The following is an 18,292-nucleotide window of genomic DNA, read 5'->3' as shown; positions in this document are numbered from 1 at the left end:
TCTGTGCTGTTGCATTATTTTTTTCAAAATATGTTATTATTTATTTATTTATATTTTATAACACTTATATTTTATAACACTTATCCTTTTAAAATTACAAAGGATACAACTGGACAGCACAATGTAAAATTACAATAAAATCAACATGTTTATAACAACCACCATAAAGTAGTAAATCCAAAGCAAACAGATTAGGAACAAAATGGTGCTAATTGACAGCAAAAGCTTGGGAAAGCAAAGGAGTTGTCAGGAGGCACTGAAATACCATCAATGTGGGGGTTGCTGTAACTCAAACAGAATATGGTTCCTACGCAAGGGCGCCACAACAGAAAAGGTGCTCTAGACTGTTTACACTTTTACAATTTAAAAATATTTATAGGCCACCATCTAGAGCAGTGGGTTATGAAAGTGTGGGCTGCAGCCGCCTGGGGAGTGGTTTGTTTATCTAGGGTGGCACTAAGAGGCAAGGGAATGACAGGGAATGATTCGAACTTCAAAAAGCTGGTATCACTGGATCAGGTTAATCTATTTTGTTGAATTAAAATTAACAGTTTTAATTGGATTTTGAATAAATATGCAATTATTTGTTACCGTTTTGAATTTCATTGTGTTATTTTCTGCCTTAGCAGGGTGTCCAGACAGCTTTACTCAATAATGCTTTTTACAGGGTGGTGGCACTGAGGACGAGCTTATGGAACCAGCAACCGGCCCATCAGCTGTAGTTTCCAAACCATATTCAGAGGCAGAGCTACATATGTGTTGCAATATTCTAACCTAGAGATTACCAGAGCATAGCCAACAGTAGTTAGGTTACTCCTGTCCAGATTAGGGGCACAGCTGGGCCACCAACTGAAGCTGCTGGAAGACACTCCATGCCACTGAAGCCACTTAAGCCTCAAGCAACAGCAAAGGATCCAGAAGTACCCCCAAGCAACGTACCTGCCACTTCAGAGGGAGTGTAACCCCCTCCCAGCAAAGGGAACCACCCACTAGCAGTGTTTCAGTCTTAACTGGATTGAGCTTCAGTTTTGTTGGCTCTCATCCAGTCCATTATCCAGGCAAAGCAACGGTTCAGCACATCCACTGCCACACCTGCAGATGTAAAGGAGAAATAGAGCTGTATGTCATCAGCACATTGCTGACAATGTACTCCAAAACTCCACTCGGTGGTTTCATGTAGATGTTAAACAGCATAGGGTATAAAATTGAACCATGAGGAACCCCGCATTGAAGGTTCCACAGGTCTGAAGAGCACTCCCCAAGCATCACCCTCTGGTAATGATCATCTAAGTAGGACCAGAACCACACAAAGCAGTGCCTCCCATCCCTAACTTGGACAGCCACTCCAGAAGTATATCATGGTCAATGGTATCAAATGCCACTGAGAGGTTAAGGAGAATTAAGAGGGACACATTTTCCCTGTCTCTACCCCAACAGATGTCATCATACAGGGTGACCAAAGCAGTTTCTGTGCCAAAACCAGGCCTAAACTCGGATTGAAATGTTTCTACCAAAAGCGCCTAGATCTGTTTCTATCAAAAGCACCCTAGATCTGGTCCACGACCACCGATGCAATAACCTTGCTCAAGAAGGGGAGATTAGCAACTGGTTGGTAATTTTAGATTTTCCAAGTCCAGGGAGGATTTCTTAAGGAGTGGTTTCACCACTGCCTCCTTCAAACAGGTAGGGACCACCCCATCTTTCAGGGAGGTATTAATCACCTCTTTGGCCTAGCCAGCTGTCCCCTCCCTGCTACCTTTTTTTTTTTTTAGCCAAGAGAGGTAATGGTCCAGAGCACAACTGGTTGCCCTGACTGAAGCATGCACCTTGTCCACATCTTCAAGCCTTACTAACTGAAACTCATCAAACACAACAGGACTGGACTCTAGACACCATTTGATATTCATCTGCTTTAACAGCGGAGTCAAGATCCCAGTGGATGCAAGTGATTCCCCCCCCCCCTCAAAATGCTTTGGAAACAGGTCACAGCAAGCTGCCATCAGTTCTACTGCCTCCTTCAGGCCAGACTGTAACAGGCCCCATACTACCCAGAAATGCTGTCAAACAGCACAATGAGGATGCAACGGCCTCATTGCCAGTAGGTAGATTTGATGATGAGCTTTCACCAGCATTTGATTGCATTTTCTTCCACTCACATTCAAGCCATCTCCAGGCCTGTTTCCTCACTCTAAGCTCTGGAGTATACCAGGGAGCAAAATGGGCTCCACAAAGCAGGAGAGCCTACTTGGCACACTGCTGCCTTTCGGGGAGGAGGTGTGAGGGCTCTAGGACCCTGTCAGAGCCTCACACCTCCTTCCCAAAGCTCAGCACCTCACCTATCAGGCTTTGGGAAGGGCTGGGGGGGGGCTGTCAAATTTTAGCCTCATACTCCCCATGTATGGGTTCAAGGTTGAAGTACTATTACAGCCCACTTGGTATGAAAACTTGGAATGCCCTGCTCTAGATCCCTGCATTTCCTGCAACAAGCAGGGAGCAGGATTAGATGGGCTACAAGGCTTCCTTCAGCTTTATAATTCTATTCTTTTTATCTGCAATTCACTTCTCAGAATAGAGAAGGATGCACCCAACCCTAAGTCCTTGTTTATGTCTCGGTAACTACTGCTGGTTAGCTCTCCAAGCCCTTCAAAACTTTTCTCTATGGCACATCCATTCAACTTTCACACAACTGAAATTCTCATGTGCAGTCAAGTCTGAACCACCACAATACTGAGCTAATGGAAGCAAGGGGGGGGGATAATTTAACTGCAAGATCAAAGATCAGAGGCAGCAAACAGTGGCTGGGTAGAAAAGGAAAACAGCATGAAATGAAAATCCTGCCATCCCTACTGCCACTTCACCATGCATAAACACCAACCCAACTCCTGTGACGAGGCCCAAGCGCTCCCCCCCCCCACCACAAACAAGCTTTTTTTGGCATAGCATCAGCCTTCCAGGAGACAGCAACATTCAAAACCACACATCTGAGACGTTTTTGCTAAGAGAGTGCTGCAACCAAATGAAGGCCCAGAAAGATCAGGTTCTTGCACAAGCCTAGGACAGACAGCCAATGAGATGTTCCCAGGCACACAGATGTCCTCCCTAGTCTGCAAAGCAAGGCAGCCGTCCCACATGCCACCTTGTCGTAATAACTGGAAATGATGGGAACTGACACCCCTCCCCATTGTTTTGGGAAAGAAAGTTCTTTGATTGAGGCTAAAGGCAGAAAGGAAGCGTGTTTGTCCTGAGGCCCAATGATGCAGAAGTTACATGCTTCAAAATTCCCAGAGGAAGCTGCTGCCTCTCTGGAGGCTCTTACATTAAAGGCATTTCATTAGTTATTGTGTATCCCACCCTCGAAAAACGGGCAACAGCAGGGCGGGGTGGGATAGAAGAGTTGCTCAACCCCAAGTCACATTGATAAACTTTGCAGACTTTCAGATAAATGGTACAGTGGTACCTCAGGTTAAGTAATTAATTCGTTCCAGAGGTTCGTACTTAACCTGAAACTGTTCTTAAGCTGAAGCACCACTTTAGCTAATGGGGTCTCCTGCTGCTGCCGTGCCGCCGGAGCACAATTTCTGTTCTTATCCTGAAGCAAAGTTCTTAACCTGAAGCACTATTTCTGGGTTAGCAGAGTCTGTAAACTGAAGTGTATGTAACCTGAAGCGTAGGTAACCCGAGGTACCACTGTACTTTCAACTGCCTGGGGCCCTTTCTCCTTCTTAGAAAGCTCCCCCCACCTCAAACTGCACCCTCCAAAGAAATAGTTTCAACTAACATGACACGTCTCAAGTCAGGTTTCTTGCTGTTGCCATCACATAGCACTACCTATGCTTCCTGACTGACTCTGACACTAGACTAAGCCACATGTCCCACAAAACTGAGGAAGGCTTGCTTCTGTGGGGGTAGAATGTAGTTTTTTTACCTCTATGTAAAGCAAGGAAAAAGTTGTCCCAACTCTCAAATATACTTTGGGGGGGGGGGGAGAACTACAAGAAGCTGATACAAAAGGAAGCTTTTCAAAATTCAGGAACAGCCACTGAGTCAGCCATCTCTAAAACAGGCCCAGAGAAAGGAGACAATCTAGGAAGCATGGCAGCTGACAACCACATAGCATCTAGCCCTGCCCTCCCCAACCACAAGCTGAACTGGGCAAACACTCCACAGCCCTCACCCAATCCAAGCAATCTCCTACCCTACAGTTCCCTGCTAGTTCCCTCCCAAGAGACCTAAGGCAACAGATATCAATGAGGGCACTCTATTCAGAAGAGCCATGTATTGCCCCCACCCCCTAAAAAAAACCCCCAATGTTCATTTCAGAGAAACTGAACAGAGTACAAACTCTAAGGGGAAGTGCCCCATACCTCCTGAAGAGAATGTTCATGTGTGCAAGAGCAGGGCCCTCACCTCTACTTGGCAGGATACCTCTGTCCAACATGCGGGAGGAGCGTGCTTACTCTCTTGTAGCAATTGCTTTTAGTGAGCAAATGAAATGTCTCTCAACAAAAACTTAAGAAGAGAAAGCACAACAAAGTCTGGAACAGGGCCATATGACTTCATTGCACTGGACCCACCTTGCAGGAAAATATGTGTGAACAACACAAAGGTAAATCACCTAATCCAGACCCCTAAAGAAGGGCCCCTGTTCACTGTGACATTCCTGTGGAGTCCTGCAGCTCACAATACTTCCCTCTTGTGATCCAAGATTGTGTGAGGTGTCAACCTACACAAATCCAGCAGGGAGAAAAAAACAAAAAGATTTTTGCAGTTCCATCATCTCATGTCAGAATCTTTCACTGAAATAGAGGCTGTCCTGCTTTCTAATATATAACTAAGTTATTAGACTGGAAGGTATTATAGCGATGATTCGCCAGGCATTGTACAGAACCCAAAAGTGCCAACAGTGTACCTGGATGCACCCCATGCCACTTCCAGGGCGTGCAGACTGCCTAGTCCCCTACTGGCACTCTATAATTGTCAAACCACAACAGCACTAAAGCAAGGAAGAGCAGAGGTGCATTTATTAAGGGACACAGGTGGCGCTGTGGGTAAAACCTCAGCGCCTAGGGCTTGCCGATCGCATGGTCGGCGGTTCGAATCCCTGCGGCGGGGTGAGCTCCCGTTTTTCGGTCCCAGCTCCTGCCCACCTAGCAGTTCGAAAGCACCCCTAAGTGCAAGTAGATAAATAGGTACCGCTTTATAGCGGGAAGGTAAACGGCGTTTCCGTGTGCTGCGCTGATGCCGGCTCGCCAGAGCAGCTTCGTCACGCTGGCCACGTGACCCAGAAGTGTCTCTGGACAGCGCTGGCCACCAGCCTCTTAAGTGAGATGGGCACACAACCCTAGAGTCGGACACAACTGGCCCGCAAGGGCAGGGGTACCTTTACCTTTATATAGCTTCTTATGCTTTTGTCTTGTTTGGGACTGTATTCAACAGACATCCTAATAGCCTATTTGCTCTCCAGCTACTTTTGAGCTTTGCCCACAGGCTCAAGGCTCCCAAGACCTATACCTATTTTTCTAATCATAACAAACCCACAGATTCATTGCCAGAACCAGCTACTCTGACCACAAAGGTGATCCAAGGTGACTTGAGCACCGCTGGGAAATATATATTCTTCCCCTCCCATCAAAATAAAGATCAATTAAACTACAGCTTCAAGTATCTTTTACTTAATGATTCCCCTGAAAAAGCCCCATAAGAGTAGAAATAAGGGTGGCTGGACTAGAGAGATGAAAGAGGAAGGGCGACATGACTCCTTTATTAGGAGGCCAGAATCCACAGTTAATACAAAAAGGAAACTTGTGCTGCTCTGACTCCAAAACCATTTTTTCAGGCTACTCAAATGTTCCCTGAGGGAGAAATCTTGGGAATTACAGCTCCAGCTGATGAAGTCACTGGAGATGGGCAGGGCCCTTAAAAAAAATGTAGATAAGGATCATTCTCAGTTACAAGTGTGGGTTATGCAGCAAGGTGGGACAGAAAAAAATCCAGTGCTTAATTTTTCCATAGAATTTTTTTCAAAGCATTTATAAACTGCTTACTTTTTTAAAAAATCTAAGCAGTACACAACATAAATACAATAAACAGTATCACTAAAACAAAAATGCAGCATTAAAACTGGTAAAACAGTAGTCTTAAAGCATATAAAAACAAAAAACAGGAATTCGAGGAATTCTAACAATTAAAAACAAGTTCTGATTCCATCAACCACGGTATCCTTCTGGAGCATCTGTGTGAACGAAGGGTGGGTGGCACTGTTTTGCGGTGGTTCCAGTCCTGCTTGGATGGTTGTTCCCAGAGGGTATTGCTTGGGAATGCTTTTTAGCCCCATGGAACCTTCAATAGGGGATAGGTCTGAGCTCGACGGAACCCCACATGTTGTTTAACATCTACATGAAACCGCTAAGTAGGGTTATCTGGGGGGGGGGGTTTGGAGTACATTGTCAGCAGTATGCTTGGTGACATTCAGCTCTATTTCTCCTTTACATCTGCAGGTGAGGCAGTGGAAATGCTGGACCGGTGTCTTGCCTCAGTAATGGACTGGATGAGAGCCAACAAACTGAAACTCAATCCAGATAAGACTGAGGTACTGTTAGTGGGTGGTTCCCTAGACCGGATGTGTGGAAGATTGCCTGCTCTTGATGGGGTTACACTTCTTCTGAAAGAGCAGGTTCATAGCTTGGGAGTACTCCTGGATCCTTTGCTGTCACTCAAGGCTCAGGTGGCCTCAATGGCCCGGAGTGCTTTCCATCAGCTTCAGTTGGCGGCCCAGCTACGTCCCTATCTGGACAGGGATAGCCAAACTACTGTTGTCTATACAGTGGTACCTCAGGTTAAGTACTTAATTCGTTCCGGAGGTCCGTTCTTAACCTGAAACTGTTCTTAACCTGAAGCACCACTTTAGCTAATGGGGCCTCCCGCTGCTGCCACGCGATTTCTGTTCTCATCCTGAAGCAAAGTTCTTAACCCGAGGTACTATTTCTGGGTTCATAGAATCATAGAATCATAGAGTTGGAAGAGACCACAAGGGCCATCGAGTCCAACCCCCTGCCAAGCAGGAAACACCATCAGAGCACTCCTGACATATGGTTGACATATGGTTAGCCGAGTCTGTAACCTGAACCGTATGTCACCTGAAGCGTATGTAACCCAGGGTACCACTGTACTCTGGTAACCTCAAGGATAGATTTCTGCAATGCGTTATATGTAGGGGCTGCCTCTGAAGACTGTTCAGAAACTTCAGCTAATGCAGAATTGAGCAATCAAGTTGCTCACCAGAGCAAGACAGTTTGTGCATATTACACCAATCCTGGTTTGACTGCACTGGCTACCAATTAGCTTCCAGGCCCAATTTAAAGTGCTGGTTTTGACCTATAAAGCCTTAAACAGCTCAGGACCACAATACCTTAAGGACCACCTCTTTCCATATGAACCTACCTGGACCCTGAGATCACCTTCTTAGGCCCTTTGTGTATATCCTCTTTGAGAGGTCCAGAGGGTGGCAACACAAGAACGGGCTTCTCTGCAGTGGCTCCCCATCTGTGGAATGCTCTTCCCAGGGAAGTTTGCCTGGCGTCTTCATTATACACCTTTAGGCACCAGGCAAAAACGTTCCTTTTTAACCAGGCCTTTGGTTGATTTGATTATCATCTTATGCCCTCTTAAAAGGGGGGGGGGGTATTGAGTTGTTTTTATTTAGATTATCTATTTTGTGGTTTTATATTTTGATTTTACTCTATGAACCACAACGAGACCTCCGGGTATAGGGTGGTATATAAATTAATTATTATTATTATTAATTATTATTATTTCAGACCAATCTCAAGGGAAGCCCCACACTAAACTAATCAAGTGGAGCCAAAGGTTCTGGACAGTTTTGAGCCCACACCAATGGTAGTTCCCAGTACATTCCTTTGTCTATTTAACAAAAAATTATATAATACTTGATTGTAAGAAAACCTCTAAGTGGTTTACAAAAAATATAAAACAAAACATCAAAATTGTCAACAAAAAAAGTTAAAACGTTTTAAAATATTCAAAAGATTATTTTCTTTATTTTCTTACATGGAAGTGAATGGCTACCAGCTATTTCGGGGGCGGGGGGGATAAAGTGCTATACCCTTGGGAACAACACCCATCCCCATAAGAGCAGATACCTCTTCCTCCCCACTGGGAGGAGTGGGGGCGGAGAGGGGCTCCAAGTTAGGCCTGTATAATGCAATACACACAGAGAGAATACACACACAGGAAACGCCTTCTGCTCTGAGGTCTCTGCAATATACAGGCTCTCCCTCCAGTCACTCAACCCTTCATGATGTGCTGGAGAGAATAGCTAGTGACCAACAACCTCTCTGTCATCCTTAACCAGGGACTGGCTTCCACAGTTGGTGGCCCAGGGGTGGGGGAAGAGACAGAATAGATTTTGCCAGTCGTCCATGCACTGGTAATTTCCAATTGCAATGGGTTTTATGCATGTAGACTGGCTTTCAGAAGTAGTTTCCAAACACCAGGGGTGAAACTAGGCTATATTTCACCCAGTTTGGCGCACGCGCACACACAGACACACAGAGGGTTTGGGGGGTTGGGAGCCTTAATGGTACCCTTCTGAAGGCTTTCCCAGGGCAAAAAAACCCCAGCTAGCCCCCGCCCCGTAGCTACACGATGGCCACACACAGCAGGTCCAGACCACAGCTGTCAGAGTGTTAATGGGGACTTCTCAAAATATGTCAGATCCCTACTTACAGAACTGCATAGACTTTAGACTGCTGATGACCTCTAAGGCCAGGATACCTAAAATACCACCAACTCCCATATGGATCCTTCTATGTGTTGAGGTCATAGTTAAAGACCATGGTCTGTAACCAGAGCAAGGGCCTTTTCTGTTCTGGTGCTATCCTTTGGAATCCCCACCCCAGCAAGGACCACCTGCCTCCCCTTTCTTTTAGATAGCAAGTGAAAACAACCACATTTAATGTGCCCTTGAAGCCAAGTGGGGGAATAAATTTATTGAGGAAGATGCATGCTATTTGCATGACTGTATTTTGTTGACCAGCCTTGCTATTGAGAAGAAAGATAGTAAGCATTTCTCACCAAATTCAACGCCAAGACTACTACCACCATCAACAGCTACTAAGCCCATAGGCAGGGCAGAAAGACCTGAGATGAGAACAGCTCTGGTAAAAAGGCAAAGGGACCCCTGAACATTAGGTCCAGTCGTGGCCAACTCTGGGGTTGCAGCGCTCATCTCGCTTTACAGCTTCCGGGTCATGTGGCCAGCTCTGGCGAACAGAGCAGCGCATGGAAACGCCATTTACCTTCCTGTCGGAGCGGTACCTATTTATCTACTTGCACTTTGATGTGCTTTTGAACTGCTAGGTTGACAGGAGCAGGGACCGAGCAATGGGAGCTCACCCCGTTGTGGGGATTCGAACTGCCAACCTTCTGATCGGCAAGTCCTAGGCTCTGTGGTTTAACCCACAGCACCACCCGTGTCCCTTACAGCTCTGGTAGGGACCAGCTAACATGGAATACCATCCCTTGCTGAACTCAGAGATGAGAATGGCCCAACTCCTCCTCCTCCACTCCTGCTCCCGATCAACCAATGCACAGGCTGGACTGTGAAGCCAGTCCTGGTCCTACTTTGCCTGGTAGCTGTTTCCACCAGCCTTAAAAGCTGCTTATGCCAGACTGGAGAATAGCAGGACTAGGTTTCAATAACTGGCTTATCAAGTCCAGGATTACATCTGATCTTAGAGCAGAAATGAGCACTGCTACTTGTGAAGCCTCTCTCTACCACCCAGACACATTTGTCAAATTTCACAGGAATGCAAGTAGCTAGAAATAAAATAGACAAGCTGAATGCTGGCAATGAGGTTTTAAAGGGCTTTTACTGTGTAGCAGGGGCTGCTGTCTCACACACAGAAGACAGCACAGTAACTGACAACTGAAATGTCAGGTTGTGTGAAAGCATCCGTCACAAACAGCCCTGTAGTGTTATAGACAAATGCTATTAGTACATAATCAATTTCCACTGCAGGTTCCTGCAGTAGCTACAATATACCACCTTCTCAAGAGAAATCTGATGCACCAGAGTGAAGACAGACAACAAGCGTTCATCTAAAACTGATCCAAACAACCACGCTAGGGACAAGGCCAAAAACTTGAATTTTCAAGGTTGATGATTACTTGAAAATATGAATGGTAAGAAGGCAAAATAATTTACAAGCAAGGTGTCAGTTTAGCAGGATAGAGTAAAGTCAAAAGGAATCTGACAAAGCCAAATTTGCAGCAGACTATAGCTATGAACACAAACACACACACACACACACACACACACACGCTTGATGACTGGTCTGTCACCCAAGTCACCACAAGCTGGAGGTTGGCACCTGAATTTCCTCTTTTCCAGACCTGTACCATTGTGTGGAACATATAGCTGAGATGTGCCTGAGAGCACTGCTGCCCAAGTGTGGTCTTCCTGAGGCCCAAACTGCCTCCCCTAAGAGCTTTATGTAAATTGAATCAGGCTCTCAATTTGCTAGCATGCAATGGGGGGGGGGGGGAGAATCACATTAGACATCAACAAAGCAGAAGGTTAATTTGAAGCTCCCAGCCCTGCTGCTCCTCTGCTCATCTCTCCCTCAGCGCCTGCTCTTCTTGCTGTGCAAAGCCTGACATCTACAGTTCTGTCTGGCACAGTGAGGGGCTCTGATACAAGGATGGTGGGTACACAACAATCAAGGGCTTCTTCAGCAAGCATGTGCTTTCGCTCACAAAGCCAACCGGGCTCTACCAAACAGGACAAGGGGCCTCAAGTCTCCCCAGCCTATTTAGTCCTCAAATTTACCTGGAGCTGTGGAAGCTTTAGAGCATCAGTCACCCCATTTTGCATCAGCAGAATGCCTACTGCCCACCTTCTTTTTTAAGAGGATAAGGGCTCACCCCTCCCATTCAGAAGACACTCCCAAATGCTCTTATGGCTCATCAGCGCTAAACTAGAAGACCTCTAAGGATTCTCCTGGCACTTTCCCTTCTGCAAGCCATTGTCATATGCAGTCTGCTTCTTGCCTTTCTCTGCAAGTCCAACCAGCCTCTTGACACACTCCCACACACAAGACCTACTGTGCCTGGAGAGACACTTATTCATCCAATGCAGGTCTCTGTCCATTTCTACAGAACTCAGTAAGAGAACACCAGTAATGCACCTGGCTTAAAGAGGAGGATGAACACTGGTATATTTTTGCAACAGTTGACTTAGGGTTCAAAGAAGAATCAATTTTATACCTTGAGCAATAGAGACGAACTCTTAACCACCAGCTGACTGATACATACATCATACACTACATTCTCTTCTCAGAGGTCTCTCATGTACTTCTGATGGAGTAAGAAAGCTCAGGGGGAAACTAAGCAGACCACAAAAAGACCCCAGGCAATGGTGAGCAACATCCAGGACTATATCTAAGAACAGATTTTCCAGGGCACAACTAGCACTATTAAGGAATGTCCAGAAATTCAGCAATCTACAGGATTTTTCTGAGAACTCTTTTCTAACCCTACCCCAAATTAGAATATGCATCCAAACCCTTAGCAAAGTGAAATGCCTTCTGAAAAACACACGCCACAAAATCCAAGGATTAGAGCTATACGTTCTTCAGCCACTTGGGAACGAAACTGTGCAATTAAGGGTGATGTGAAATTTAACTGTGCAGCTTTAATGTTTAGTTAACTAGGTGCTTTCTGCAGTTTGACAACACTATCCAAACAGCTGACCAAGATCCCCAACTCATTAAAAGGATGAATTCAGAAGCTAACCACCAACAATTCCCAACTCAAGAACATGGCCAAATACAAGTCACCAAACCCACTTCTTTCACTTCAGAGCCAGAAGTGGAAATAGCCACCAAATCTCCAGGATATAGATTGTTCCAGGCATCCTGCAAGCTCCTATAGTAGGCAAGCGGGTAATCCAGCAGTTGCCATGGCTATCCTTTTGCCCCTTGAAAGCAGATCTTCCCAGCCTGAAAACCCAAGGTGGAAGAAAGTTTAAAGGGAAACTATGCACCAGCTGCATATTACAGCACCCCACGAAAACATATACAATATTTCCCTAGCTTTTATCATCATTGTGCTTTAAGTTGTGGTTGCTGTGGAGATAACCACTTCACTGACTGACAGTTGTCCTGGGGGAATTCGCAAGAAAATGTGCCCATGGTCAAGGCCTGTTTTCAGTGCCAGAACTCTAACCCAAAACAACAAAGCGCTCCTCTGAACTTGAGCACAAGTGGACCAGACAATCCCTTTTCTCCTCTCTTCCCTAAGAGCTCTCCAGAAAGTCGGCCATTCTCTTTTCAAACCATGCCAGCTGGGTTTTTCCACACACCCACTGTGTGCATACTGACTCACTTGCAGAACAGCCCCTCAACTAGGTGACAGTGTTCATTAGCCTCCAAATTTTTATTCTTAGGTATATTTTCCCAGCACATTTGAGTTTATAGCTATTTATCATTAAAAAACAAAAAAGTGAGTGATAACAATACATAAACAATGGTGTACTATCACATTACAAGACATTTGCTTAGTTTCTTAGCTTTTACAGATGTGTCACCCCAGCAGCTCTTTGTAGGTACAGACTGTGGTACCAAGCCCACCCCAGCACTACACAGCATCAGGATTTCCCAGACAAACCACTTAATCAAAACCACGAGTATTCATTGCACAGGGCCTGTATGTAGATGTTTCGATCCCCATTCTTCCATCCTGATATGTTCATCTAACAACAGCTGTATTGTGGATTGGTTACTTCAGAAATGTACAATCTCAGGGCGAAAAAATCAAGGAAAACAAATCTGGTTTTGAAAAGACTAGTTGAACAAAGAATTTCTCACCTGGCTCCCTTTCCCTCCCTTCACAGTACAAAAGTATAGGGTAGAAACACAGCCTATAGGATTGCAACATCAGGGAGAAAGAGAACAGAATTCAGAAAATAAGGCAAAATTAAATCAAGACCATTCTAGAAAATTTATCTTAATTAGCAAGACTCTTTTTTCAGATTACACTCGGATTGCACTGGCAGGCACCTTAAATTGCTTAGTTCACTCCTGGGAGAATTCCAAATACAAATATGGGTAAAGAGAGGGTCCCATGAACATCCCCCCCTCCCCCCCAAAAATGCGGAATGAAGAACAAGAGAGAAAATAAGTCTTTGCTTTGTTCAGTCATCTCAATTGCCACAACCATTACACTGGTAAAGCTGTGTTGTTGTATTAGTAGAATCAATGAGAGATTTTGAGTTTTCCCTCCCAAATTGTCTTTCTGAAAAAGCCCAAATTTGTGCTAATCAATGCTGAGTTACCACACCAGAAATACTCCAAGAATAATACAGCTGCCTCCTTGAATTTCCAGTGCCAATCTCAAGCCGACAGAACAGGGGGATACATGCACTCATCGGGGATTACAGTGTTGAAACATACGCTACCCAGCGCTTTAAAATCAAGTTAAGACACAACCCTGCTCATGCCTTTGTAACGCAACACATTCCTCATAAAAAGCGAGTGCGGTAATCGAGCAACAACAATGCAGGCCCCTATCCAGGCACCTGCTTTGGAGGCAGCGGTTCCTCTACAGCTGCTCAACTACTGGCCAGTCTTCTTTAAGGGAATCTATTCCATTAACTTCCCTCAACTCGAAATGCCACAAGATCATAAGGAGGGGGGGAGGGGGGATAGAAAGTGAGAAAGAGGAAGAGTTTAAAAGGCTGGACAAAGGTCTACACTTTTTATCCGGGACCAAGTGGCTCCCTGCTTAATGTGCACCAACAATAACCATGGGAAGGCTGTGTGCGGAGATTTCTTTGGTATGACTGAAAAGCACCTTAGCTCAGTTCCCGGGAACAAAAGGCCAGCACTATGGAAAGTGACCTGGGGTTTTCCCATCAAGTCAAGTGTCAAGGCCACTTCATTTTCCCCTCTGCTCAGATGCAGAAAAGCAAACTTCCTAGCAGCTCTTCTTCCTCAGAGCCAAATATACAGAGAACATTTTTAAAATTAAAACAAAGCAGCCCTCTCAGACGCAGAAGAGAAGCTGCTTTTCCTTCCCGCAGTTCTTCGTTACCGACAAACGCCTACTTCCAGGCAGAGAATAGTCCGAGTGTCAAAGTTGATTTTACTCTCTAAAGAAAGTCAACTGACCAAAAGCAAAGGAGAAAAAATGCATTTTATGTTCAAATAGAGACAAGAAACAGAAGTGGAGGGAGGAGGGGGAGAAACCCTGAAACACTTTCCTTCTTTTCACAGCAGGCGCCCCACTAATGCTGGCCTCCGATTTGCAAGTGAATTGAAGTTGTCATTGGACCTTTAAAAAAAAAAGGGTGGAGAAGGAGAACAGAAGAGAGAATTAAAGATGTGGAGGAGGGAAAAATGTAAAGAAAGAAAGGGAAACTGAAATGAATCATTGCCTGACATGGCGGCCCAAGGACAAGCCACAAAGTTGATGCTGGAATGTTTAGCCAGACCCTGAGACCACAGAGTGATGAAAATGCACCACACGACCCTCAGCCTTTGAACCCAGAACATGCTCTGCAATTGCACTTCCACATGCCTCCGCAGGCTCCAGCTGAAAACTGGAGGAGGCACAACAGTTCAAATAGGAGAGGAAATGACATCAGCAAACTGGAGGACCTGTTTAGAAGAGACCAAAACAAAACAAACTTCTAAATATTTTCCATAAGAGACCTCTCACAAAAAGCCATGAAACATACCAGTCACACAGCACCAACAGAATAAAAATAAGGGATTGCAACTGTCATCGTCGGAATGGGGGGGGGGGGGGGGGCACAAGTATGCCAAAGCAGAGGAGGCCGCAAGCTCTCCTCGACTGAGTTTTCCCTTCTGCCGATGTTGCATTCATATTGCTGTTTATAACCAAAACCAAGCCCAGCATTTCACTTCATACAGGACCAGACAGTGAAACCAGGTTGTTAATACTGAATTCTTAATACTGGCAAGTATTCAGTTACATAATAATAAAAGAGGCTGCAGCGGACGGCAATGCAAGGCCACACTTTGTCACTAACATCAAACAAAAAACAGGGCACAGCTGTTTCCAATCAGAGCTGATTTCAATGCAGGTAGTTTATGAAAAGAAAAAAAGAAAAATAAAGTATGGGTAATTCATTTGCCTCCTGAACGATAATCCTCCTGACAAAGGGTCCAAACCTCACTCCTGCGATACCCATGGCTAGTATGGGAACTGTTAGCTACCTAACGCTGAGGAAATACATGTGCACAAAGCACACACCTATCTTTCTCACATACACTGATTTTCACATATAAAAACTTACTATATATAAGAATAGGTAAAACCACTAAAAATGTACAGGAGTATTTTGAATATAGATGAATAGAAAGTACACTTCTCAGATTAATACCAGGCTTTCAGTGCTTTTCTATGCAATACCTTAAGACTGTAAATCTATAACCACTGCAATAATTTAGTGATTAAAAACTATGATAACATATTGTGTAACTGAAAACCACATAATGCCTGCCAACACTCCTCCTAGACATGGAACAAAAATACATAAATGGGTTGCTTGCAGCAATCTTCCCTCAGTTTTTTAACTGGAAGGGGGGGGGTGCTCACATACACATCAGAAAACAGCTCACTACGATCTACATAAACATTTCAATTCGTAATAGCTTAAAAAAAAACCTGTTCCCCCTGTCCCATCTCTTTCTAATAAATGAGGACAGAAACATTCCTTTCTTTCTAAGTTTGCTGTAACTGGAATAGCTGGTCTTGCGTTATGTCCTACGTATTCAAAGTTGCTTTGTAACAAGATATGGAAACCAAACCTTATTTGCTTAAATTTCAAGGCTCGGGAAGGGGGGCTTCCCCCTCTTCTTGCAGCAAGATAAAAATTAAACCAAAATATAGAAATATTCCTCTAGGTAGCCTCTGCCCCTCCTAAGCTGCCAGCCTGTTCAGCTCAACGGCAGGATTCCTGGCCCCTGAGGAAGGCGTCCCCAAAGGCAGGACCCGACGACCACGGCGAGCTGGGGAACGGCTTCCATGGGTAGTTTGGGCCGGCACTTCTCAGAACCCAAAACAAAGGTCTGGGCGAAAGACGCACTTGGCACCATCCACCGCAAACCCCCGGACATTTGGTCTTCACCACCACCACCACCCTCCCCGCGGAGACGACTCGGTTTGTTATGAGGAAGCAGCAAAAAAGAAAAAAAGGGAAAAGGCGCAGTTGCAAATATTTAGATAAGCGCAGAACGACGACTCCTCAGCACTAAGCCAGCAAGGCACAGGGGGCCGGCCCCAGGGTGGAGTGGACTGGGGCGCGGGGGGGGGGGACTCCCGCTTGCAACTCTCCGGGTGCCCCCTACCTAGGCAGGAGAGCGCTGGGCCGAGGGCGCTCGGGGGCTCCGGTGACATGTCGGCAGGCAGCGTGCCTGGGCACCGCCTCCGGAGCAGGGGGTAGGGGCAGCCTCCCCGGGAAGCGCGGCGAGGAGGCCGGCGGAGGGGAGCCGCGGCGGCGGGCGGGCATCGCAGCCATTTCCCGGCCACCCTCTTCGCTGCCCTATCGATTATGCAGATGGGCCGATCAATCTACCCTCTGCCGAGCCGAGCGCCGAGGCACTCCTGCCTGCCAAGGCGAGGCAAAGCGGAGAGGCAGCCCGCCCGCCCGCCCGCCCGCCGGACTCTCCTCCGCGCCTCGCCGCTGACCGGCGGCCAGCCCAGCCCGGGCAGCTCCTTCTTCTCCTCGTGGGCCGCCTCTCTCTCCTGCCTGCCTGCTTGCGATCGGTCGGAAACACCTGCGAGGGCGAGGGACACAAAGTTTGCCGGGGGGGCCCCGATCCAGGCGGGGGGCTGGCCGAGCCAGCCCCATGCAAAGCAGCCCAGGCGGGGCGGCGGAAAAGTTGCCACTTACGCGGCTGGCGGCGGCGTCCTCCCTCCTTCCTCCTCTTCTTCTTCGTCTCCCCCTCCTGCTGCTGCTCCGGCGAGGCGGTTAATCCCGGGAGAAGGCGGCGGCGGCGGCGGCGGCGGGGCTACAGATCCCATGAAGGCTGCAGGATCGGCGCGCTCCGAGGAGGAGCCCGGGGTGGCGGTGACGGGACGAGGCGGCGACCGGAGCAGGAGCGACGGGGGCCAGAGCCAGGCGGGAGCCGCTTCCACTTGCGTCGCCGGAGCTGCTGCTGCTGCTGCCGCCGCCGCCGCTGCCCAGCAGCAGCAGCAGCATCGTTCTCGGGAGCGGGCGGGCGCCCCCCGGAGCGAGCGAGCGAGCAGAGGAAGGAAGAAGCGGGGCGGGCGGGCGGGCGAGCGAGCGAGCGGGGGGCCCGGACAGGCGAGCGGACGAGAGCCGGGCTGGCGGGGCGGCCGGAGCAGGAAGCGCCCGCGCTCAGATCTGCTGATTGGGGAGAAAAAAAACTCTTTGGATCTTTATTCTGCTAATTAGTTTCCTGCAAAAAATGGCTGATTAGTGCAGTGCGCATGTGCCTCATTACCCAGGCACGACGGGAAGGGCTAATTAGCCACCTTCTGGATCAATAAGATTCAGCCCAGGCGGCGGCGGGGGAGGGAGCGCGCGAGCGAAGCAGGGAAAGGGGGGGGGGTGGCGGCGGCGGCGGCGAGGAGGAGAGAGGGGGAGGAGGCGCGGGAGGGAGCGGGCAAGTGAGGAGGGAGATAGGAGGGGGGCTGGCGGGGCAGCCAGGAGGGCCAGAGGGAGGAGAAAAGGAGGAAGCTCTCCCAAACCGGGAGGGGGGAAGGCGGAGAGAGGGAACGGGGACCAGTCCGGGCCGCTACCCCCCCCCCGCATTCCATCGGGCTCCTCGGCCGCAGGGCCGCCTCCTCGTCCCCTCCCCCGCGGTGGGACGGGGCTGCAGCGGCGGCGGCGGCGGCGGCGGCGGGAAGTTGCCGAGAAAGTTGCTGCTCGGCGGGAGGAGCCCAACGTGGCCGCGGCCCCGATCCTCTGCCCCCGAGTTGGCCGGCTTTGCTCGTCTCGGGCTTCGGGTGTGCCGTCGCCGCAGGAGGAAGCAGCTGCATTCCTGCGTTCCCCACCAAAGGTCGCTTCTTCGCGGCCCCCGTAACGGGCTGCGCCGTTTCCTCGTGCCCCGCTGAGTCGCTTCGGCCAGCCGCTGGGTTTGGAGCCTTTGCAGGAAGCTTCCTCCCCGCCTCACCACCCAAGTTCTTTCCCCCCGGAATGGCCGAAGAAGTCCGGCAAAGGCGGCCGGCGTGGAAGTACGGGAGCCGCTGGAGCGGAGATCTTCTGCCCTCCGCCGCGCTT

General features: G+C 47.9%; 1 protein-coding gene across 15 annotated transcripts in view; it reads right to left on the bottom strand.

Moving 5' to 3' along the window:
• ZFHX3 (zinc finger homeobox 3) overlaps positions 1-18,292 on the bottom strand; it is a 340,568-nt gene that overhangs the window by 151,689 nt on the left and 170,587 nt on the right. For 10 of the 15 annotated variants that reach the window (XM_079989142.1, XM_079989141.1, XM_079989138.1 and 7 more), the window contains one exon: positions 940-1,092. The exons of 1 other annotated variant lie outside the window; for it this stretch is intronic. The gene's annotated coding sequence lies outside the window, so the exon portion shown is untranslated. Of the gene's footprint in view, positions 1-939; positions 1,093-16,394; positions 16,515-16,939; positions 17,615-18,292 lie in introns of those variants that run through there. 4 more of the 15 variants (XM_079989132.1, XM_079989133.1, XM_079989137.1 and 1 more) reach the window with 4 other exon arrangements.

This window comes from Podarcis cretensis (assembly GCF_951804945.1).
Source record: "Podarcis cretensis genome assembly, chromosome: 8".
Lineage (NCBI taxonomy): Eukaryota > Metazoa > Chordata > Lepidosauria > Squamata > Lacertidae > Podarcis > Podarcis cretensis.
Note: the sequence above shows the minus strand (reverse complement) of the source record. Positions and strands in the feature narration are given on the sequence as shown.